Below are 26050 nucleotides of genomic sequence, written 5' to 3' on the forward strand. Positions count from 1 at the left end.
CCCACAAGAAATATGTGAGTTATTTATTAAAAGTGAGTTAAACTCATTATTGATGAGAGTTCAGTTACATCTAAAATGCATTGTGGGATTGGAGGGTGGGCGGGGGTACACTGAGAGAGAGAGGAAATAAAGAGAATAAATATGAGCAAATAAATATGAGGGCGGCCGAGTGGGTGGGAAGACAGAGACAAAGTGCATTAGTTAAAAAAAAAATATGGGAAGAGGTTTCAATAAAACATATGTGTAAGATTTGATTATATTGCTTTTTCCATTAGCTGCACAGTGGAAAACTAAATAATTAATAATAATCTAAATGTCACGGGGCTTTCCATTTAGATTCCTTCTGATTTTGTAGCTATTTCATTAAAACTAAAGTTTCAAAGGTGTAGAGGTGTATTAGAGTGCTAATTGAACACCAGTAGAGTTAATTTTATATGATCTCACATGAAAAGTGATGAAAACTTTATGATTGTAACTTCTGTATCATTAGACCTCTCATACTAATCACACTGAGCTGTTTCCTTCATTGGCTTGAAAAGGCCATGACACAGATCAAAAGATTGAGTGGTGTGCATGTTATACTTGTCTGGGACTCAGTTTGCTGTCAGTGATGTGGGTTCACTCACAGGGTGACTGAGTGACAGAACGAGCTGGGAACGAGTGACACTGTGTGAGAAAAATAACATGTAATGGGCTATTACTGCACAAGAGCTCCTCGACTCCAGCAATCTGCCTCTGGGATCTTCCCTGCCACAGTGAGAGAATACAAAATAGAGAAGGAACCAGACAGAGAGATTGACTGATGGGCAGGAAAAAGGTAAAGATGCCAGAGGGAAATCAAAGGTGGTGGAAGAGTCTCCAGAGAAATTAGATGATTTCACCTTTCAAAAAAGAACCACAAATAAATAAATAAATCTTTGCTCAGAAAATGTCGTGTTTGTATGATATGTGTTTTAGAGGCATAATCTTTTTTCTTAACGTAAACAAAGAATTGCCCCACCACCAGAGGGGTTTCCACTGCCTTTTCAGAGTTAAGTGGATTCTTATTGTTAAGACAGACATGACTGAATACATACAATGAGCCTTTTATTCATATGCATTATGTATTTAGTGTATCCGGTTTGGCTTCCTCCTTGTCTTGTTGTGTCAGATTAGTTCCAGCTGTGTTTCCCTCCTGTTTCCCATGCCCTCGTTATCCTTTCTGTATTTAGCCCTCGGTATTTTTCTGCCTGTTGTTGGACCTTCTGCTAATCTGTCCTCATGTTTCCTAGTCTCGGACTTGTCCTGTCTTGAGTTTCTGTATTTTTTCTATATGCCTAGTGTTTGTGTTTAGCTTTTCCTTGTTTAGTTTTGACTGTTTATCTGTGCCTTTGTCACGGTCAGCGGGGGCTGACCGCGTGGAGAGTGTGGTGGACCCAGGTGCGAACACAGGTGAGGAGACGGGAGTGAACTTAAACTGAAAGCAAGCCTTTATTTGGGCTGATACAGAGGGGAGTAGACAAAACATAACAGGGACATAGACCGCAACTAACCAAAAACCTAAACTGGAAAAACACTAATATGACTGAAAGGAATAACTATGATCGCTGTGAACAGAATGCTGTGCAGATGCATGGAAACTGAACCAAATGGCGTGACAAAACTGACGTGAACATGACCTGCACGGAACCTCATCGTGCGGGTGCATGAAACACAGCACACACCAAATGGCAAACATGAACTGCACAGAATCCTGAAAAACACTTGACCAGAGGGAAGGTACACAGATGACGTGACACAGACTGCATGAAACACAGAGACTAAATACCCACAAGGATGATTAGGGGAAGTGGAAACACATGAGGGAGAACAGCTGACACACATGAACCAAATGACAGGACAGGGGAAGTGAAACTACATACGATGAACACCAGACTCTTTCAAAGTAAAACAGGAAACATGGAGATTAGACATGATATGAACTTAACATAAGCACACAGACATGAAACATGACAGGTAGCCACACGAACCAGGGACACTGAGTACAGTGGGAGATGACAGAAACAACTAAGAAACAAAGGACTAAACAGCAACCTAGAAATTAACTAGATGAGCTAAACTAGAACACAAATGAATACAAAAGATACATAAAAACTCAAACACTGGGTCACACAATCCAGTACTGTGACAGCCTTTTGTTTGTAAAAATCACTGACTCACTTTTTTCTTACTCCACTTTTGTCTCCTTTGTCTGCATTTGGGTCCACACTTACTCTCCATTCTCCACCGTCTGCCACAGCAAACGTGACAGCAGTACGTTATCGCTCTTTGCCACTAAATTCAGCTAGAGACTGACAGCAACCTCCAGGAACCACTTGCCAACCAATCTCTAGGAATGTGTGACCTTTTGGGGCCTTTAATTTATGTTGTTTCCAAAAGGTAGTATCATCAATATGAATTTAAGCTAATGACAAATTATACTGTTATACTGACAATACACAGGCTAGGGACTGGAAAGGAACTACGATAGCTCATGAAATTGGTTAAAACTACAAAGGGCAATAACCCGCAGTAGCAAAAAATATATACCAGAGTTCACAAAAGAAATTATTTTGTGATTTATTCCCAAGAGAATCATTTCTCACCACTGCACAGCTACACTGGACACTTAGAGTCCCCCAGTTCCCATGTCCCATTTTAACCCCTGGTTGGGTCACAATCTCTTAAAACACAATTATTCAGGTAAGCATTTCATCAGCGGGGCGATATTCATAGGAACAAGGTGCAGAGGTAAGTTAAGAAAGGCTCGCCAAACGTATTTATATGGACACAGTGAAAAACCTGCTGAGTACTTACTAGTAATTCACCTCCAGCATGGGATATAGACTCTCAACTTGTGGGAATTTAAATACTGATGATTTAAGCAGACTGAATGTTCGTCCTAGTCCAGGTGAGCACAATTGGATGTGTTTTTCTATGGCGGAGACTTTTAATCTCCACAGGTTAGTGAAAGGAAACTAATGTCCCAGTCAAGATAATACCGATGTTTCATTAAGATGTGCAGAAAAGTTTTCCTTTATTTTCATGAAGTGATTTGAACTCCATCAGGTTCCTTGTCACAGTAAGTGTTCAGTGGTTTTATCTGTACCTAAAAATAAAGCCATCAAAATCATTCAGTGACTAAAGGCCTTTGGCGCTCTCATCATGAAAACCTTTGAGGATATTGTGCAATTCAAACAAAATTGGATTCACTTCTTTTCTTACAGGGCAGGCAGAGTTGTTGAGGATGCCAAGAGCACTCCACGTAATAGGGTCCTGGATTACCTGGATGGTGCGAAGAATTCTGTACGGCTACTTTTTATTGACTTCTCCCTGCTTTCAGTTTTATCTATCATCACATTTCAGCTGATGAACTTACCAGTAACCAGCTGTGTTTTTGCTTTGTTTTGTTTTGGGTTTTTTGTTTTTTTTAACTGACAGGTCTCAAAAGGTAAAGCTCTGTAATCTTTTATGTAATGCTATTTTTTGTGCATTTGTCTTATACGTAAATCCCCAAAATATGACACAAATTTTCTTTTTATTTTCCATACGAAGAGCAGATGACTCCCATCAATGCATTGCTGCTCAGTGATGAACAATCGAACTGGTCTTTGATGAATTAAGTGACTAGAGTAAAGATTTCTTTTTGGACATCAGTTGGCCAAAAAACGAAGACTTCATGAAGAACTCTATCGCTCATCTTTGTTTTATTTGTTTCCAGGCTGTTGAAGTTGTACGGCTTTACAAGTGTGACAGGCAGCAACAATGTCAGCTTTTGATCCAAACACCGGTGAATTATGTGGGAAGGTCCATCTGTTGTTGTACTTTCATCAGAAGCACTACGAAGCCCAAAAGTTTTGATCTTGACTCAAATTGCATGAGATGCTTTAGCCTCGTTGCATTGAGTTGGTACTCAGAGAAAGGTAATTTTCTTTAGGTAAAGAGTTTTTTTTTTTAACTGCTAGAAACAACCTAAACAACCTCTTCCAGCTGTAAAAGATCAGAGTCTCTAATTAGGCCCAGTCAGTCCTCACTCACCTGCTTACCCTTTGTTAAATAAGTTAAGGTTGTTTTGAACTCATTTGTCCCTTATTCGTATCCTTTTAAATGAAGTGATGCAGCTTTATTTGTTTTGCGTGACTTGTTTCTGTGTTGACTGTTGGTGATAACTGTGCACCAAGTTGCTCCTCAGAGATAATAAAAATGACTTTGACCTTTAATAAAATCAGGTGTTCTGTTGTGTAACTAATCTTTTTTTCATGTAGTAGAGTGTCCTGCTTCACACTATAAATAAACATGTGTATCGCTATATCTGGATTTAAAGGAACACTTTGAATAACATATTTTGACAGCTGCTGTGCAGAATATGGTGAAGTTTGAAATTAATATGCATAGCTTTAGTTGCCCTCGAGTGTTGCTGTTTGCTGATTGCTTCATCCCTAAGTCAGCTGTGGATTGTTGCGTCTGTGTGTGCTGTTTCTTGCTCGCTCCACTGTCTCGAGTACCTCCCTTTTCCTGTTGAGGCAGTGAGTCGTGCTCAACTAACTCCACTCAGTAATCAACACTGGGAATACTTCAGCTTTGGAAAAGCAGATGGCCGGGGCCAGAGTGCCTTTGTCCAGGCAGTGCTTAAGGCTTTTGGTTGTGTCCGTTTCCTCCCATAGGTGAAGTACTGTGTTCTTTTAATCGACTTAACCCGATTTTTTCAACAGCTCGTAAGTTACACAATAGGTTTCTTTGTACTCAGTGGTTGTCTTTTTAAAGTTTAACTATCATTAAACACATTCATTTTGCTCCTGCTTCTGCCTCCGTCTCTCCTTTTCCTCTGAAAGCTTTTTGTGTTTTCTGGGCAAAACTAAAAAGATGATTGCAGGTTTTTCAGTAGTCAGCAACCTTAGCAAAGTTGTTACAGAATGCAGTAAATTGCTAATTTCCAGTCTTTTTTCTTCTACATGAAGAAACATATTCACAGCCTGTGGGCATCAGTAGATTTCTTCTATCCCAGGGAAGAGGATGCCAACTGAAAATCTGATACAACTTGGTTAAAATAATTTCCTTTTTTCATAGCCAACAAATATTAGAATAGGACCTCACAAGCGCAATTGCTTAAAAGCAATATTTAAGTGGTTATCAAAACAGGGGCGTAATCCTTATTGTCCTTCTGGATATCCAATCAATACCTCTGTAAGAGTGAAAAGATTGCCGAAAAGGTGGCGCACAAGCATCTATTTCACGTGAAATGTTTTTCCCGAATGAAGGGCGACTTTGGTTGTGCGGTAAATGTCATTGAGCAGCCTGCTTCAACTTTTAATAAATTCAATTTGGTGACAAAGCTTGTTGAACCAACAATAGTGTGCTGAGCCTTCATGGATTACCTGGACGCTGCGAAGAATTCTGTACTGCTACTTTTTACTTACTGTATCCATCATCGCATTTTAGCTAAAGAACTTACCAGTAACCGCCTGTTTTTTGTTTATTTTTATCAAACTGACAGGTCTCAAAAGGTAAAGCTCAGTGATCTTTCATGTAACGCGAAACAACAATACTGTGCTCAGCCTTCATGACGCCTAAAAGTGACCAGCTGTCTGGTTATAAAAATGGGATCTGTTTTTTTTTTTTTTTTTTTAACAGACTTGTTACTTTTGATGTTCCTGATATACCACATGAGACAAATCAGTTTTGCCACTTGTTTCAGGATATAAGGAATGCAGAACTGTTGTGACAACTGATGTTGCTAATGATCACAAAAACAAATAATTAGTACCACAATTTAGCTCACCGTGCCCTCCCCGACTGCCTTATAGTTGGACCCTATTGTTACACACTGCTAAGGATTAAACGGCTGATAAGCTGATGTATTTTAGCCAGAGGGACCTTTCCTTACGTGGCAAGCTGTAATTGAATAAAGGTCATTCAATTCTCACAGGTACGCAGAGATTAAACTGTGTTTGACTGCAAATCCTGCTGTTACCTTTCAGAGAATTTCGCTCAGTGCAGGCCACTTTGGATATACATTTGATAGCAAGAGCTACATAATAAAATGATATTTGAACAGCAGCACTTGAGCAGGGGATCTTAAAAGCTGTGAAATGACACAGAAAAGGTGGAAAATTAAGGCAGCCTGCTTCTATGATGGGTGTTTTCCGTGCCATTTTGTCACAGCTGACTTACACTCACCAAAGCTGCTCGTAGTGCTTCTGCTCATTTGCAAATATTTACATGTTAACATGTACCAGACGCTGATGATAAATATGGTGAATTGCCATTGTCGACATGTTATCACCATTATTTTAGCGTTCACCTCAAAGCAGCTGTGTTCAGTGAAGAGTGACAGAAAACATGGGGAGGGAGGGTGATGTGTTAAAATCAAACCACATTTGCACACCGTCTGGTACGTGGCAACAAGCTGGGTGTAAAAATTGTTAAGCTGATTTTAAAGTTCTGTTGCTTCGTTGGTTTTGATGTGGATTTAGGAAGAAATCATTCATCATTTGAAGTTAGCAGTCAGCACTGTAAGGGGGACTCACTCCATCACCGCCTGTTATCACGTAATCTGCTGGAGACTTTTGTTCTATGATTACTATTTCTTAATTTCATTGTCTGTAATTTTGATTTGCTTATTCTCAGAAGTGACAATTTAGCAATTCGCCCAGGGTGGAACGCAACCAAACCTCCTGCTTTGATTTTCCTTGTCATGTGGGTATTAGTGGCTAAATTGTTGACCCTGCTTTGTGTTTTATTTATTTATATAATCACATGGGCTTTAATTAATTTATCTGCAGGCAGCCCACAGGTGATGGGGAAGAAGAGTCTAGAGTTTTGTAAAGAATGCTGCGATTACACTCGAAAGCAAAAGTCTTGCTTTGGTTTGCGTTTTTATGTTTTTCATTTTTCGCAATGCACTTTGTAGTCACAGTAGTGCTGTAAGCATGTTAACAGAGGTTTAATAAACGTACAGAAATGTGCAATGCAGTCGTTTTACTATTTTCACTATCAAATTTGAGGTTTTTGACTTGCTCACCTTTTGGTATTTGATACTAAACTAAACAACAAACACATCTCGTGCACATGCCAGTCCACTTGGTTGAGCACTGAATTTTGATCTGATGGTGTAAGACTATAAATTAAAAGCTCACCAAAGTTATTGTTGCTCATTTTTAATGGGGAAGTGACTGTGTACCAAAAATCATAGCAATCCATTAAATCCATCCAGATATATTTCAGCCTGTACCCAAACGGTGCACCGACTAACGGATGACTTTCAACAGCATGGGTAAAAGTGAATAACGGTTTCCGCTATCCCCAATTTTTAAGAACCATCTGCTTCAAAATTAATGTTTTGCAGGAGCAGATTTTAAAAGGCATATCTTACAGCATAGATTTAAATGGAAATATAAATCAAAAACACAACTTTACATCAAATATTTCTTCTATATTTTGTTACCACCTGTGATGATCGACGTGCTGTCTTACAAACGAATATTTCAGCAGCAGGGGAAAGTTTCTGTTTTCTTAGGTGTATGGAGGGATGTGTATGTTGGGAAATTGACTCTGAAGAGGTTATATCATCATGACAGGCAGACCGGCTTTACATCATCCGCATGACTAATAAAAATCTTAATAGTGTGAGGAAGGAGGGGAGATTGACAGAGCTGAACGTTATATCAACTTCACATATCTGGCCAACAGCAAAGAAAGTTATGATCCAGAAATAATACTTCAACCTTAACATAGCAGCGATGCCCAATGCAAATTAGAGTGGATTCTCACCTTCACAGCTCACACGGAGCTGAGCAAATATCAAATATGAAGTTTTGCCCTCTATATATGATAAAAATATACAGGAATCGTCAAGTTTTCGTGGGTAAACACTGATGAGGCTGCCAGACGTCCATTGCTTATCTGACATTTCACTGGAAAGTTTTCTCATAAAGTCAGTGCCAGACTATAACTTAAAAAAATCAAATATTTCCTTTTTTTCTAAAAAGAAATTCCCTCAAATCATATCATTTTTGTTCCTGAATTGAAAAAGGGACAAAGTGTGGCTCTATGTGTGTGTGAGTAGAAGTGTAAACAATTTATGAGTGTTTATAGTGATGCAGAGTTATAACTGATGTTAATTTGGATGAATTATGTACTCTGGGTTTTTAAGCAAGCCCAAATCCTGACTCCCATGCTAACCAGCCTTCCAAATCTTTCCATAATTCACTTTGGTAGACAGCAGCAGAGACTGCAGGAGTCACACAAGAGGAGGGGCTGTGAAAATCATCAATGACACCTCGAGAGGAAGAGGGAGGAGGATGTGATGAAGATGAAAGAGGAAAAGGAAGAGGCCGCCGTGGAGTAGGAAGGAGGCGTTGAGTTTACAAGTACACAGAACAAGGTCTACTGCAGCAAATAAACACTTTCAGATGAGCAATAAGACTGAAAGACCTGTAAGACAACCCCATGATAATCATAGAAAATGTCAGCCACTGAAACCTCATGAAACACATTAATCCCCAGCCAAAAGCTTTGCAAAGCATCCCAGCACATCTGAAAAGAGCATTAACCGTAACTGTAGCTGATTTGACTGTAGAAAAGATGGGGAAAAAACAGTCTGCAAATTCCTCATGTCAATATTTTAAACTGTCGATCCACATGAGAGTCTGCTTCAAGACAAGTGCTGTATGAGTAAGTAGCAACACGGAAGCAGGCAGGGGGAGTAAGCTGATATTTGGGGATTTTCGAAAGTTATTTTTAGTGTGAATTAATTTTCCACTGCATTGTCAGAAGTCAGTCAAAGCTATGTATTTGAACGCTCACAGGCAGAACTAAGCAATGAGTTTCTCCAGAGAAATTGTTTTTAGTTCCTCGAGAGAGTCTAAGCCAAACAAATCACATTAAAATATAATACTGGGACCACCACTAGCACTTTTAACCCACATCATAACAAACAATCATGAGGATAATTAATATTACAATGGTTTAACTTCATATGCTTCACTTTAGCAGCTAGTGAGTAATGTGCCCACACTGTAGCTGTCTCTTTATATATACAGTTAGAAATATACCTCAGGTGGATACCACTATGTGTGTAAATCAGCTGAATGCCTGAAGGTACACTAAGCTTGAAAACAATTAAGTTTCTGCAGCATGATTTATAATGAGTTTTATTTATTTTTGTTTTTTATAACAAACATGGACAACGTTAAGGCTTCTGCCTGGTTATAATTAAAGCCTTAATACATTTTTGCCAACTATGGAGTAGTGTTAAAGAAAAGTGCTTGTGTATTCATAGCACCTCTTTACATCAGTCATAAAATCAGTAAAGTGGCTCAATAATGGTATATTTACACTCTTAGTGTACAATAGAGTGGAGAAGCCCTGGCCCGCGTGCACTGAGCTGAATTGGGTCACATTTTTAAACTTACAAGAAAAAAAAAGAACCATTTTTAACTTTTTAAATGTTTAAACATGTCCCTTAGACTCAGAGGAAAAACACAAAAATGGAAAAGAAAATGACAAAGTTGCTAACATGTCATGGTTTGGGGTTTCTGTTTAGTCACATCCTGTTTTATTACAAAATCATTCTTGCATATCAGGTAGTTTTACTTCTGGTTTAGTTTCCCTTTAATTTTCCGCACCACCTGTCTCCAATCAGTTATTCACTCTCATATACTCCCCTCTTGCCCAATGTCACTTGGCAGATTGACATGTTATTCAAATTAATCAGCCTTTCACTATTTCTTGCTCCTCTAGTATTCCCAGTTTTGTGTTTCCTGATGCTGCTTTTTAGTTTTTTTGCCTGCTGCACATCTGAACTGTTTGTCATACAAGGAGGTCATACATGGATGGTCAGTCAAAGTGACAGAATTAAAGTTTTGGATCTCGGACTTGTGTCAAGGGTGCAGTTATTACATCCTAAACCATTATATACATGATTATTAAACTGGTGAATAAATTAGTCGTGCTATATTTTTCTTTAATTTTCTCAGAGATTATGCTTTAAACAAAAAGGCAGAGACTCAAGTAGCTGCACGTGCAGCATCTTTGTGATTAGTCTGAAAATACAAAATAGATGGATGATTGAGATCAAAACAACTTATCATTGTAAGTGGAGATAGAATTTAAACAAGCTCTGCTCATCCCTCATGCAGGAAGACAATGCTCAGAGGATCAGTCGGATGATTTCTCACTATACAAAATCCATTGCTTTGCATTTGCATCAATGTGGCTGTCAATATTAATTATTTAAGGGTTTAATAGGTGCTGTAGCAATCACTACACTACAATATTCATTAAATATATATAACATGTGTTTTCTCCTTGTCTTCCAGTTTCAGCATCCCACCTGCTGTGTTTTAGCACTAATCTTCAAATTTTACCAACATGCTAAAATTATTATTAGTTCTAGTTTCACTTCTTTCCTGGAGAATCACAGCAGTTATAAATATTCTCATGTTTAATTTATGCTTATTAACTTTCTTGATGTTCTGCAGATGCAGTGATTAATGACAGTGTCATATCTCTTTGTTAATTATGCACTGTGTTGGTGCAATGCCAGACATGTCAGGAAGTTGACATTCCCAGCTAAAAAAAACAATAAAACAATGCAGTACATACCCCTCTGTAATCCACAACTTTTCACTTTGACTAAACAGAGGAGACAATAGCCAAGTTATTGATGATGCTTGTGTAAAATTAACTAAAAACAATAGATAGACACACGCACAAATCATTTAGTGTGAAATATATTTATTCCAGTGCCTTCTCTAAATAATTTAAACTAATCCAAGAAGGTTACAACACCCATCCAAAAGATGTGACTGCATCGCTATAATATGCATCTGATCTTTTTCAATCTGTGTACTTAAAATGAATATAATACAAGGATGCTGAATTATTCATTCAGTGATCAGAGTGTGGAGCATTACGCCAAAACAATGTGAACAAGTGACCGACTGTCTCAGAATAGTAAAACCCTGCTAAGATTATCTGGCACTGAGGCACTTAAATATCACTGATATATCCTCTAAAGACTATTCCTCAAATGCCTGTATGTGTCAGTCTGTGTGACACCGACAGAGATGGGATGAGCCGCAGGAAAGCTCGTCTGCCTGTACACAGGACCAATACCAATAAAGATGCATGAATATAACATGAAAGTGGTCACATCAAAATTTGAATCTGATCTGTGATCTTGATTCTACGATAATTCATTTTTTAAGACATGCAATAAATGTGCACATATTTTGTAATGCAGTGATATAGGTATCGATTATGAATGATTTGTTTGTGGAATAAAAGAATGTAATTTGAGTCTGTGCTGATCCGTTGGTGACAGATTAGAAAAACCAGCTCCCCATAACCTGTGAGCTGCAAATGAATTTGCATAGCGAGTGAAACGGTGCTCCACTCAGCAGTAAGCTCGCTGCTCAGCCAAGACACCTGGGAACAGTGTCAACATACACTCCAGGGCACGTCTCTTTAGATGTGGCAGGTGGACAGTAACAGCTGAACCAAAAAATAAATAAATAAATAGAAAAATAGTCTGTAACCTAAAGGGAAAGCTTTGAATTGACCCCCCGAGAAAAGAAGAGAGCGATTGGAGTTTGGCAGGCTGTTGTCTCCTGGCCTGGAACACATATCCTTTCTTTTTATGTATCCTTCCTCTCCCATCCCCTCTGTTTTTTCTTCTTAAATATGCCGTCGATCGTGATGTCCAACCCATGAATGGCTTCAAACTTTCAGTTTGTCAGTATTAACTAAATAAAATTATCATTTCTCACATTTTTCTCTCTTTATGCCTCAAAGTATTTGAAAAAAAAAATCTTTAGGTCAGTGCGTTTACCTGTTACAATAATTATGTGTAGGCAGAGCCCATTGTTTTGGATTAAATGTTGGTTTTGAGAACACTTCCAGATGGGAAAACATGACTTCATTAAAGCTATTGAATACTGACAATAAACCATGCTGTGCTGTGCGTTATAACTCCTTCCTTCTCATTTTATTTGCTCTCCATTAACAACTAAATGAATTAGGTTCATCCCTAAGTCCTTCTGAAGTTTTGCCAAAATATTACACAAAATGAAATGTTAAAAAAAAACATTTTAAATTAGGCAGTTACATAAAGCAAGAAGATTTCTTTTGTAATACTATTCGTATTTAGGTTACAAACCATGTGCTTAGGATTGCATCATTTGTATAATTGAAGACACTAGGGGAAAAAAGATAAACACTCTTCAGTCATTTTTACTGCACAAAACAGAAAATGGAATAGAAGACCGGCACTTTTAGAGCACGAACAAAATCTTTACCTGCTCTTTAATAATTTTTTTCCTCAACCAATAAATATTCGCTGTACTGACACTCACAGACCGGCTAGGGTGTGTTAATATTGCCACTGCATAAAACTGAAGACGTGGAAATGAACTTCCCACTCCACAGAGAGTGTTTCACTTTGAATTTCTTAATTATGTCAGCTCAGCAATTTCAACTGCTCAAATGGGAGAAGCACTGCATGACTTAACATTCACTTATCTGGTCTTCTGCTCCCATGTACCGTGGTGAATATGTTTCATTTTCTCTACGTTTGCCAATGAATGGAATTATTATGTCAACACGTTCGAAAGAATTCTATTAAAAGCGAGGCGCAGACAGAATAAGTATGTGAGGATATAGCTATTAAAACGCTGCTTCAACGCAGTGCTTAAAATTCAGTGGTGCATACCCCCCAGAATTAATGGAATTTTTTGGATCATATTTGCCCTCATTCTGTTCTTCAAATTGGTGAATTAATTTAGAGTGAGGGTTCAAAATGGATCTGCACAGAATCCGAAAAGTCCCAAAGTAATGACAGCACTTTAGAGAACAACTGCTCAGATGGTAGAGTGAAAGTTGTGAGGTATTAGATTATTTCTTAGAAAGGGAACATTGAACATGAGTCCCTCTCAGACAGCGCAGAAGTCTTTACGGTTTCGTTTTTTGCTCAGACGGTTCTCCGGGATCTATTTTGAAGTGCCCATTCTTGCCGATGCATTGCCCAGTGAAGCTATAAGATAAGGGTTAGTAGAGCTATTTAGGAAATAGTTAAGCAACCTGCTTTGGTGTTATCGCAGTATTAGAGGATAGGCATGCAGTCATTATAAGTATGGAAATTGTACATTTTAATTAAGCACAAAACTGTTTTATTAGCCTCATTACAATTCACAGCACATTGACTGATTAGAAGACATTTCAAGAGTCCCGCAAACAGAAGAAAGGTGATTATGCAAGAAATTTTAAAAGGCAATGTGTGCTCTTGCTCATCACAGAAAGCTCTTAGCTGGTTTATCTTGTATGAGCGTTGATCACTCAGTGAAATGTTCACCATCTTTAGTCAGAAATAACATGAGTAAGTTCTCAAAGTCTTGTACTTTCATGGTGATGACCATATGAGCTGCTGCTGCAAGAGTCTCTTTATCTGTAACCCAAAGGTGACAACGGAGAAGCAACCTGCCAGCCATTGCTTTCTATTTTCAGCCACACTATTGAAAATGTCCTGATAAGGGGGCTGCTGGGAGGATATCCGCTGTGTGATCCAGTAAATTCACGAGGGAGAGAGAGGACATAAAATGAAAATAAAAGCACCAGAGGCAAGTGGAGATGACAGACAAGAGTGTATGAAAGGGAGGTGCACAGAGGTCTTTAATGCTACAGAAATATGACTGAGAAAGACTCTTTTACTGTCAGATTTTAGTACGACAGATCTCCCCTGATCCTACAGGAATTATGCCAGGGATAAAATAAAGCTCTCACACGTCCTCTACAGAAAGTGATGATATTTCATCTTCAGTTTCACTCTAACGGGACTTTGCAATGGGTGCAAAGGAAACCAATTATTTACTCTTTTCTCAGCTTCCTGTGATTTTTCCACAGATAACATGTGAGCAACCACTTCTTGCCTCTCCTCTGTTCCCATTAATGTGTGTGTGTGTGTGTGTGTGTGTGTGTGTGTGTGTGTGTGTGTGTGTGTATCAGTGAATGGCTAACAGTTAGTGAAACTGTTGTGTGGTCGTTAAGCACACGGCTTTGGTGCTTACTGGCTTGCTTAGTTTACCTGTGTGGAAAATGTACCCGTGTCTTCTGTGTGTGGGTTCCTGTGGAGAAAATCTTTCCATGGGAGTGTTGAGGAAGAGCGAGATTCATGAGCACTTGAGAACCGCTATCATCACTGTGAAGTACTTTGTGTTGAACTGTTGTTGCACTATATTCACTATAAATAAATTTACTGTTACATTTTAAGAGAGTCTGCGCTTGAATTTTACAGTTTTACACGAGATCACCAACACCATTTTCTGACATTTAGTCAAAGGTTCACAAAGTGTTTCCAGATTCAGTAACTTCACATTTGACTGGTTATGTTATGCACACTAACTGTAGTTAGAAGGCAAAGACATACACTTTTCATGATTGCATGTTTAAAATATTTGCTCGGCCCAAGTAACATTGATCTTCTGCTCATCCATCTCATATTGTTAGTGATTTTTTTAATTCTGTGATCATTAGTGTAGACAGGGGGAAATAAGGAGGAAAAATATGTAATTCTGTATATGTAATATATTTTGTTAAAGTGATTTTTTATTTCGTTAAAGTGTGAAAATTGTGTTTAGTTTAAAATATTCTGTATGAATACACTGAAAGGTCACTTCATTATGCACACTTTGCAAGTATGGACTTGGGCCCCCTTTGCATTGTTTTTGACGACACAGATTAATATTAATATAATAAATATTCCTCAGATATGCTGAAGCCCATCTGCTTCAAAGATTGAGGTGTTTGGTGTTCAGAGATGCTTTTCTGTGTACCTTTTGTTGCCTTGTCAGCTTGAAGCACTCTGCTCTCTGGCATTAATAAGACATTTTTACCCAGAGAACCATTTTCTGTAAACCCCAGAGATGGTTGTGCTGGAAAATTCCAGTACTTGGATATCTTTCAACTTTAAATTATTAAAAACAGGTCATATTGAAGCATACAGTAGGTGGATGTTTGTCAGTATATCCCTGGGACAACCTCCCATTATATTTATATGCAGTAAACATACAGAAGAAAATTGGAAACAAAACACAAGTTAAATTGTAAATCACACACATACACATATTGTAACATTGCCAGATCTTTCATGGCAATTAAACCAGCAAGAACTAAACGGTAATCCTTAGCAGTTGTCTTCGATGTATGTCAACAATAATTTGAATCATTTTTTTACTTCTCTTTATTATTTCCATGCAACTTTCAAAATTGCCAGCAGAACATGTAATACTTTTTCTAGCTTTGAAAGTTCAAAATTTGCAAAGTTTGTTCACATAATTATTTGTGGCATCTAAAGGCTGAAGGAGACTACAACTGTCTCTACCATTGTTTTTGCTTTGTTTTGAGTTTTCAGTTCCATCAATTAAAAGGAATTTCATCAAGTCTGACAAGGTTACCGGTGAGCTCAACAACAAGATCTGAACTTTTGCTTATAAACCAGACGCCAGATCTGGAAATTTACAGCATAAGAATTTCCCCTGAGAGTTCTTGCTGCAGTCTGAAGCTGGGAAACACCTGTCACACCTTTATAAAAGCAAAACAATCTTTCCCCAAACCAAAACTAATCAAAAAGTACTTGAGGAGCAACGTGGCAACAAGAAAACTGAAGGGGCTGACCATTCTGTTTATCAGATGAACAGTTAGGTTCTTACATAATAGCTGATCCCTGTGACTTCAACCACCGAAAAATCATTTCTGTGCTGCTTTACAAAAAGCACTCTTAATGGACGGTTTGCTGGGGGATCAAAATCCACATGTAGCTCTTTGTCTGAAAAGATGTTCCTATTATCCACATATTAGCTTCACGTTTAAAAAAGCAATAGCAGTACAAGTGAAAAAATCAGATGACCACTCTTCTTCTGTGCCAATATAAATGCCATAAGCAATTAAAATAATTCAAATTAACTACTAACTATTAAACACAGAAGAGCTTTAATGATCTTAAATATGCTTCTCTCGGCCAGCCACTACTCATTACTACTTATTGGAGCCCTGTTTTTCTTTTGCATTTTGCTTTGTTCTTGGCCACTAATTGGGGAGGCGATATACCAAAACGTAGTGTTGGTTCCAGCAGATAATTGGTCAGAACTTTGCACAGCCTGTGCCTCAGTACTGTTATTTTCCCTCAAACTGAAATATATATGAAAAGCAATGACAGAAAAATATAAAGTGAGAAATGGAGAGAAGAGCATGAGATACGGGTTGCGATGTGTGACAGTCTTTTGCAATAGGAGAGGATTGAAGAGGGAAAAAGCTTCGTCCACATTCACTCTGCCTTGGTAGATTGCTTTGGGCCAACCAATTAGCTTTGTTCTGCTCTCTGATTGTGGTTTTGACAAACGGACACACAGAGATCTGGTTTGATCAGAGCCAAGTGATACATCCAGACCAAAGTATGATGGCTTCTTCAGCCATTAGTGCTGCCCATACTTTCTATCACCATATGTGCCACATTATTGCTCTCAGTTAAGGATGCTTCAAGCCAAACGCCTCCTCTTGGCACAGCAAGTCCTGTTGCTGCCTGCCAGGTACACAATTGGACAACAAGAGATGGCACATGGCCACTGACAAATGGTAGTCTGTAACACATGCTTTGTAGGGTGGGTGGCTTTCAGTTCCTAGAACTGGTAATGTAAGAAAAAATGAATACATCTTCTCATTTCACTAGCGATAATAATAACACTATAGCAATGCAGAACTTATAGAAATCCCCACAGTAAGTGTTTGCATTCAACATATCATCCTTCCTTTCCATCACAGTCCGAATTTATCAGACAGATATGGATGGATTCTTGTTTTTTTTTTTTTTAATCCAAGGACAAAACCCATTTTCACTTATGTATAGGCTTCTACTTTTCTGTTAGGTGATATAACCTTCTCTGTTGAATCTGCCAAATTTATTTTGATCTACCATTCTTGCTCAGGGATACCTGAGGGTGGGGGAAAAGTGATTAGAATGATTTTTCTCTTTTTCTGGCAAGGAAACTAATCCAGTGCAATTTAAATAATTTAATCATTTGCAAAAATAAAATAAAAATAAATACACACAAGACTTAACTATAATCTCTAAATGCCTTTTTCTCAGTGGGGGCTTTGCTCTGTACTTTGGTAGTGACAGCTACAGGGAGCATTGGGACAGTGTGACAGACATGAGACGACCTAAAATGTCACAATGAGGAAGAGAGAAAATGAGCCAATTAGAGTGTACCTGCCCAGAGGCCCATGACCTCCAATCAAACAGCAGTTTAAAGGTTATTTAAAGTTCATAAGAACACTCCCCTGGAGGTGAAAAAAATGTCTGACTGGCTTGTGGTCTCAGGCGCTTGTCAGCTGTGAAGCAATGCAGTCCAGAAATGAGAATGAAATAGGATCAGTTTTGCTGCTGTCTGTACCTTTAAGGGGAAGCTTGGAAACTGATTCGTGATCAGGCTCAGCCTTTCTTCATCATCCAGCCTGTACCACCTTCCAGACTAGAGTCAGGTCATATTATATATAGCAAAAGAAAAAATAACAATATGAGCTGCAAAACAGATATGAAGCAGATATTTGGTTCTCTGGCTTTACAGTAACTAGAGTGTGACATTCATATTAGTGATATTACAGTTATTGATTATATGATTACAGTCAGACCTAAAGGTACAAGTGAAATTTGAGTATCTGTAATATTCACCACCAAAAACAGGAATACTTAAATCACTCATCAGATTTGAACAAATTGAATATTGAAGTTGAAAACCTTTAGTGGCATACACTGCAGAACAGTCAGAATAAAAATAAAATCAAATTATTTGAAATTATTAAAGAGCTCCTTTAAATGTTTTGATAAATTACGCTGTGAATGATACGAATCAGAACCAACATCTTAATTCTAGACAGAAAAAAACATTTTCTCTGTCAAGTCTCCACTTTTGATAAATTAATTACTTTAAAAATATTCAAAAGAAAGTATTACATACAGCATAATAAATGATTCACTTGATGTATGAATGTGTATGATTTAGTGAACAATATGGTTGTTTATTGTTTGCACATTGACAACACTGTGTAAAAAAATAAAATAAAAAATTACAGTGGACCAGAAAATCTAACAAATTCCAAAATATCATAATCCAAAAGGTAATTTTAATTTAAATATGTACTGTAGTTTCTGAACATCATATATTTCCATTATAACCATATTTACTATTGGAAACCATTTGCCGTTTTGTTTAAATTGTGTTTTAATATTTGTAACAAGACTTAAAAATATTACTGAAAATGAATCACAAATTAAACATTTGATCAGTTTTAATTCGATGAAATTAATTTTTGGCCCACCTGATGATGGGCACATCAGAATTGAAGCCAACAATAAACCAAATATGGTAATTTCACAATCAAAAATATAGACATAAATAAAAAAAAAAAACGAAATTAATGTGCCACATGTTAAGTCAGCATTCTGTAAACACACTGAAACAGACCATTTAAACAAATAAAGTTTATAAATGTAATAAAAATACATAAGAGAAAGACTAATGCAACTAAAGGTATATTAAAAAATATAAAACATTATTTTAAAACACTGCTACAGGTTTTTACAGTATTCTAACCAAATGTAATTACAAAAAGCATAGTTCTAAAACCAAGCTGGCTCAATACAGGCAGAAACATCTACAGTTGGTAATGAATGAAAGTCACAGTTGGAGTACGAATGACACCAGATGTTCACCGTCACTGTGGACAGATATTACTGTCTCGGGCGAACTTTTTAATGTAGATAAATCTCTAGATTAGAAAAAAAAAATCACTGTTCTAGAGATTAGGACAGCAAACACAGACTGTTGTTTACACGTATTTACATGTATTCTGTCGATTTAAATTAGCTGCCTTTGGGCAACTTTCTCTGTAAGATTGGTTCCACATAGCCTTTGTGAGGGACCAAGCAGCCAAAGCAAAGAGGACACAAGCAAAAAATATCTTCAAAAAGGGTTTTCTTTATTTTAACCCTCAAAAAATCCAAAATTAACAAAATTCAAAACCATACTTAGCAGGCCCATAAAACAGGTCAACTAAATATAACTCTACAAAAAGTAATTTCCAAAAACTTAAACAACAAAGTGAGACACAACTTAACTCACAAACTGACCTAATTAAAAAGACACATGAGGGTAGCTTTTATAATGATTTGGCCAAACCATTTGAACACAATAGGGGGGAAAACAACACACACTAATATTAACTAAGCACAGAATAACCCAACTAAACCTAAAACACCCCTGCTCCTGGTAAGCCCATGGTTGGTCCTGCTGAGCAGGCATTTTGTCCCCAGAGTCCTCAGCCACGCCTTTTGCCCAGACAGGAAACAGCCACCGCCCAAACCCAGGTAACTCAAAGAAAGAGAAACATAATTAATATAACAAAACATTTTAGAAAAACCATACAATGCTACTATGTGCGCGCCTCATAATACCAGTGTTAGGTTTAACCAAATGATTAATGAATTATATTAATGAAGAATACTGCAAAGCAAAATAATAAAGTGAAAAATGGACTAATTTACCCCTGTGTGGCTGCTGCCATCACAGCCTTCAGCTATTGCAGAGAAAATTTAATATATGGTGTGTGTAGTCGGCCTTCTGCTCCTCAAAAAGTGTTGTTGACTAAGGTTTTTTTTTTAACAACTTTCAGAATCATATTTAAAAAAAAAAAAAAAATCATTTTTTGAGAGTGCATACCACAGCTGCTTCATCCCAATAAACAAAACAGACATAACAAACCTGCTAAGCCTGCCAAACAATACACACTATCTATACAAATAACAAAAGAGTGCAGCTATTTCATAATTTAAAAATCAAGGTTTACTTAAGGTATATTACTCAAATACACCTGTAAAGCATTTTCAAAAGTAAATTAAATTAATTTAAAAAAATGAATAAATAAGTTAAAACAAATGTTACAGTAAAATAAAACTGATCTGACACGATATTTGTGTTATAGGTTTTAACCTATAACTTAAGGGAGTTTTGAATCTGGACTAAATAAGTTTTGTCTTGGGAGGTTAAGAGCAAAGGCCAGTAAACATGTTCCTTGGCAGTTTCTTTTGAATGTTTTTTCTTCTTCTGTCAGATGTGGCCATGTTTGTTGTATGTTGGGGTCATGTTTGGTATGCACCAAACTGGAGATACATGGAGGACAGTGATGTGTAACTGCTTTGTAAAGTACTTGCTGTTGGTGTTAGTGATAGTATAATCAGGAGGTGGGCTATAGATCCACATATCCTCATATGTGTTAGAGGATGCAGAGTGTGCAATCATCAGAGTGTGCAAACGTGAAGCTAGAGAAACTGCCGTGCTTTGTAAGTGGCTGCAGGCATTTTATTATGATTTGGTGGTTTTGGGTTGAGTTAATTTGTTCCTTTGTTTCTGTGTGTAGTCAGAGCCTCTGCTGTATTTTTAGTGCATATTTTTCATTGTATGTTTTTGTGCTTTTTACTTTTTGTATCTTCTTTGCATGCAATTAAATCGCTGCAAAAGCCCCTGTTATTGTGCACTGTGTGGCAACTAATTTCCCGGGCTACTTTACCACCAAATAGAATACAGGTTTATTCCTTGTCATCAATAAATAGTAGTTAACTTTGCTTATTAATGCATTAATGCAAATATATGATCAACCAATCACAGCCGACAAATCTGCAGCTGTGTCCGAAATGGTCCAAAATATCTGAGGAGTGTTTGCAGCAGCTTGTTGAATCAAAGAATTAAGGCAGTTCTGAAGGCAAAAAGAGGTGAGCCCAGAACTATCAAGGCACATCTAACAGTTCATTATGTCGACAAAGATGTTAATGTGAAAGAAAGAGTCAGGGTTTGTTTAAATTTAGGAATAAGTACCAGCAATAAAAAGATATTCCTGTCTGGGCTTTTTCTTTGATTTAGATTGAATAAAGAAGTCGTTTTTCTTCTTCATTTCCCTAAGGGTGATCTTCAAAGAGGATCTTTGGCTGTTAAACACACTATTTGGTGTTGGACCTTTGCCCGACAGACGACTATATGTTAATTTCATGCATGTTACACCCAAGCAGAAGAAGATGGAGAAGAGAGTGATGGAAAAGTGGATCCAATGCATCACCTTCTTCACACTGCACCACACTCTTAATTTTGTTCAGCTACTTCTACCTCCCATCATTCATTCTGTCTCTAAGCAAGCATTTCATTACGAGCAGAACTCCAATTTATTTTTTTTGAGGTTCCCGCTGCCCCCCCACCCTGAGCACTGATTTCTTATTCCTGATTCCTGACTGACTGCTGCTCCACATTTAATAATTCATGAAACGCAAAAGTTAGCAACAAAAGTGAATAGTTCTTCATCTCTGTGATTTCCATGACACACAAGGCCATGAGAAGCAATCAGTTTCCTACCCTTTACTTTCTTTTTTGTTAGGAAACACTGATGGTGCACTGGTGGTATAAAATCCTGGGATTTAGTTTTTGGTCACTTTTAATCTTTTTTTTATTTATTACGTATTTCATTGTCTATATGTTTTACTGCTATTTTTTTTACTGTTATTTATTGTATTTATTTTGTGTCTTTCCTTTTTGTTTAATACATGGTTCTTGTATAATTACTGTCTTTAACTGGAGCACACTTCCGTCAATTGTATTGTTTTTAAAGTGCTCTATAAATAAATCCAATCTAAAGGGATTTGATTGATTTACATTGTGAGTCACTAATCAATATTCTAGAGAAAAACATTTACTGAACTTTGTTGTCCTACATTTCGATTTTCACTAAATGCACTCTGAACACATATAAATACAAAGATAACACATTTCCCCATAAACCTTGGAGCCATGGAGCACTCCATCTCCCCAACCTCACCTTTCTTTTCATTCCAATTCAAAATATACCAACACACTGGTTTTTGTATTCAACAATATTGTATTCAACAATAATGTACCGTTTTTACATTGCTCTGTTTTTTTGTCTTTACTTCTCTTGTTTCATTGTTATCTTAACCATCAACAGTTGTTCCTTTTCTTATTCACCTCCACATCATTCGCTCCTCTGATCTACCCTGCAGGCATCTTCATGCTCTTTATTTTCTCTGTGTCTTTTATGAACAAGAAAGAAAGAACTTTAATAAACAAGTGACATTTCTTGTCATGATTTCCAGGAATAGAATAGATTACTGTTTCTGTAGTGAATAGCGATGACAATGACATCAAGTCTACTCTTTTACTAATGTATTACTTCAGTGCAAGTTTTTCATACCTTATGTAATGCTACCTAAGAGTAACGTATCTATTTTTAAGGCTAACACTACTGCCACAGCAGGACAGAGTGGGGTGTTTTTCTTGTCATGAAGGCCTTACTCTTCTTACAGACAAGTTGCTGATCAGTTGGGTGAAAGATTTATTCTCTTCCCTTCTTGAAATAAAACCCCAGGACTTATGAGCTCATGTAGTTTTTTCCATGTAAGCTGAATGTAAGTATTTTCCCATAGTCACTATTCATACTAATCCATTTATCAGGATAATTAAAAAAGAAAAAAAAAGAGAATGCCCCCCTTCAAAATAAACTTCACCTTCATGGTTACCCCTGTTGCCGCCAACAAAGTGGTGACATGCGACTTTTACTTTAAGGCCAGTAGTCTTTATCTCTGGTGTGAAACTCATATTTCACAGTTTCACTATCACTCAGTATGTGGTTGCAGAGTGTTTGGAGATAAGTTGGCATCAGTGGCAAACTGCCAGTGATCAAAACAATCCCAAGGAGTTCTTTGGGGCAGCACCATATGCACTCTGTTTGACTTAGCTGCTGCAAGCAGCCTCCAACAACCTCTCGACACCAATAGAGGAATATAGCAAACAGCAAACAGAGATTGACAGAGAGCTGACTGCTGCTGTGTAGGCCTGTGTGACTGAGGTGTTACACATCCAGGAGCTCTTGCTGCTCAGCTACATTTGCTGCTTGGTGTGATGGTAGCTTTGTCAGAATTTATTATCCCATTTCCAGAAGTTTAGGGTTAGAAAAAGTAGATTTGCTTATTTTTAATGCTAGTTCTACACACCCGTAATTAATTAAAAACATCTATGATAAACAAAGTTTGGAGCACAAAAGGATGATTGTATTAGGAAAAGAAATATAAAGCTGGACAGATTTTGATTGTTTTAACGAATTTCCTGCACTCATGTGAAATATTAGTGAATTGCAGTTTGTGGAATTATGGCAGAAGCACAAAGTCCTCTTGTAAAATACACCTGTCCTTTAATGTTGTGCTGATACTGAAGAAAATGCTAGTCGGAGACATAAAGGAACTGCTTTGTAGGTTTTAGTGATTACTAGAATGGATTTGGTTTTAGTGACAGGCAGGACAAATAAAGATGGGAAACCTGTGTAATTCTCCACCTAAGCTGTGCTTTTTCCCATCAGACTAGTCTCCTCAGGCTAGCTACTCAGATTACAACTCTTTATGTGTGTTTTTTTATTCTCCATCTTTGTTTTTACCCTTTTCATCACTCCATTTCTCTGGTACCGCAGTACGCCCTTGAACTGGTTTCCCTTAAAGTCTTTTTGTAATGAGCTGTGGAGGAGTTGGTAAAGCAAAACATGATGCATTATTGATTTCAGCTACAGAACTCTGAAGTTACTAATGACTGGGGTGCTCCGTGAGACATTTTAGTTGTAGATCACAGCAAAAGAAGATGCAAAATACCATTGAGGGCCTTGTCAAGAGTGAAGCTGACAGATGCGAGTTTATGATTGAACATTATGCCAAAGCAACAGCACCACATAAAAGCATTTTCTACATGTTTGGCAGACATCTACAGCTGGACTGAATCCAACATAGAACGAAACACGCGTATTGTGTAAGCTGATGTTCTCATTGTGGGTTAAAACCCAGAAAACGTGAAGTTAAGTTTGTATATATTGTCAAGTTATAAACACCAACACTACCAGCCTTATTTAAAATTGCCATTTTATGTGATATTATATAATTAGGTCAGGTTTTTGTTCCATACCTAAAGAATTTAACATTTATTTCACTATTATTATTCACCAGAAACTAACATCTCTATGAATCAGAAAAAGGTGTATGTCGCAGTGAAGTGTAGTGTTACAGACAGTAAAAGCCATAGTTCAGCGTTCTGCTGACTGTGACTTTTATTGATATCCAATAGTCTGAGCAGTGAGCGGTCAGCTTCAATAACTCAACAAATTAAAAGCCTTTAAGTACATCAAGAAGGGAAAGAAAAGGGTAAACAAACAAGCTTCTAGAAACTGATGATGTTACAGGTCAAAGTCAGTCTGGATTTATGAATTCTGGATCTTTGTGAAGGGACAGAACAATCAAAAATAATTACCGGAATTGTCGGGCTATAAGCCGCTACTTTTTGCACCAGCTTTGAACCCTGCGACTTTTAGTCAGGTGCGGCTTTTCTATGGATTGTCCATGATTTTTGTGATATCGTAAGACGATTTGTTTTGTTTGTTCCGCTGTTGTACGGCACTACGTTGCCTGGCGGAAGGGCATGTGATCAGACACACAGTATCGGGGTTCAAGAGTGGTATGTTGGTCACATGTCCATCCGTCAGGCAACTTAGTGCCGTACGGAGTAGCGCGAAAAACAAACTTCAAAGTAGCGCTATGTGTTCAGCGGGAGGCGTGGATGACGAGCGGCGGTAAACTTGCGAAAAGCAAGTTATGCTCAACTCCACCAGTGGAATCTGACAGCGTGGAAAAGTGTGAAAACAAATTCAAATTCAAATTCAAATTTTATTTGTCACGTACACAGTCATACACAGTACGATATGTAGTGAAATGCTTGGACAACTGCTCGTGACCTAAAGAAAACAAAAAAGGAAAAGGCTATGAATAAGATAGGAAATAAATATGAAAAATTAAAAAGGGTAAATTTAACTAGGAAGGAATAGAATATAAATTAAGGTTAAAAATGAAATAACTGTACAACACAAATTAGAATGAAGGGTAAATTTAACTGGGAAGAATAAGATAAAGATAAATATATAAATTAAAGTTGAAAATAAAATAACTGTACAACAAAATACACAATACACAATATAGAACTATATAAGAATGTATGAAGAAATCTAAATATAAATAAATATATACACAATAACAGCAGCTGTACAAGTATTAACCGGAAATGAAGAATATAGTGACCAGTGTTGTGCAAAACCAAAGTCCAGAAAGTCCAGTGTGTGTGTAAGAACCATATGTGTGGGTCAGTACTGTGTGGTGGTGTGATTGAGAGACCGTATTGCCTGCGGGAAGAAGCTCCTCCTCAGTCTCTCTGTGTTGGTCTTCAGGGAGCGGAATCGCTTTCCTGACCTCAGCAGAGAGAACAGTCTGTTGTTGGGATGGCTGAGGTCCTTCACGATCTTCCTGGCCTTGGTCCAGCACCGCCTGCTGTAGATTGAGTGCAGGTCAGGGAGCTCGGAGCGGATGGTGCGCTCAGCTGACCGCACAACCCTCTGTAGAGCTCGTCTGTCCTGCATGGTGCTGTTCCCGAACCAGGTTAAGATGTTTCCCGTCAGGATGCTCTCTATGGTGCAGGAGTAAAAGTTCCTGAGCACCTTGGAGGGCAGTTGGAAGTCTCTCAAGCGTCTGAGGTGGTAGAGACGCTGTCGGGCCTTTTTCACCACGGTGTTGATGTGACAGGACCATGACAGGTCCTGCGTGATGTGAACTCCGAGGTATTTGAAGCTGTCCACTCTCTCCACTGGGCACTCGTTGATGACAGGGGTCTGGTAGTTCCTCTCCTGCTTAGTGCTGAAGTCCACTATCAGCTCCTTTGTCTTACTGACGTTTAGAAGGAGGTTGTTCCTCTGGCACCAGTTCTCCAGATTCCTAATCTCCTTCAGGTAGGCCGTCTCGTTGTTATCAGAGATCAGGCCCACCACGACGGTGTCGTCAGCAAACTTGATGATGGTGGTGGAGCTGGTAGTGGCCACACAGTCATATGTGTACAAAGAGTAC

This window comes from Aulonocara stuartgranti, assembly GCF_965226115.1.
Source record: "Aulonocara stuartgranti genome assembly, chromosome: 7".
Taxonomy (NCBI): domain Eukaryota; kingdom Metazoa; phylum Chordata; class Actinopteri; order Cichliformes; family Cichlidae; genus Aulonocara; species Aulonocara stuartgranti.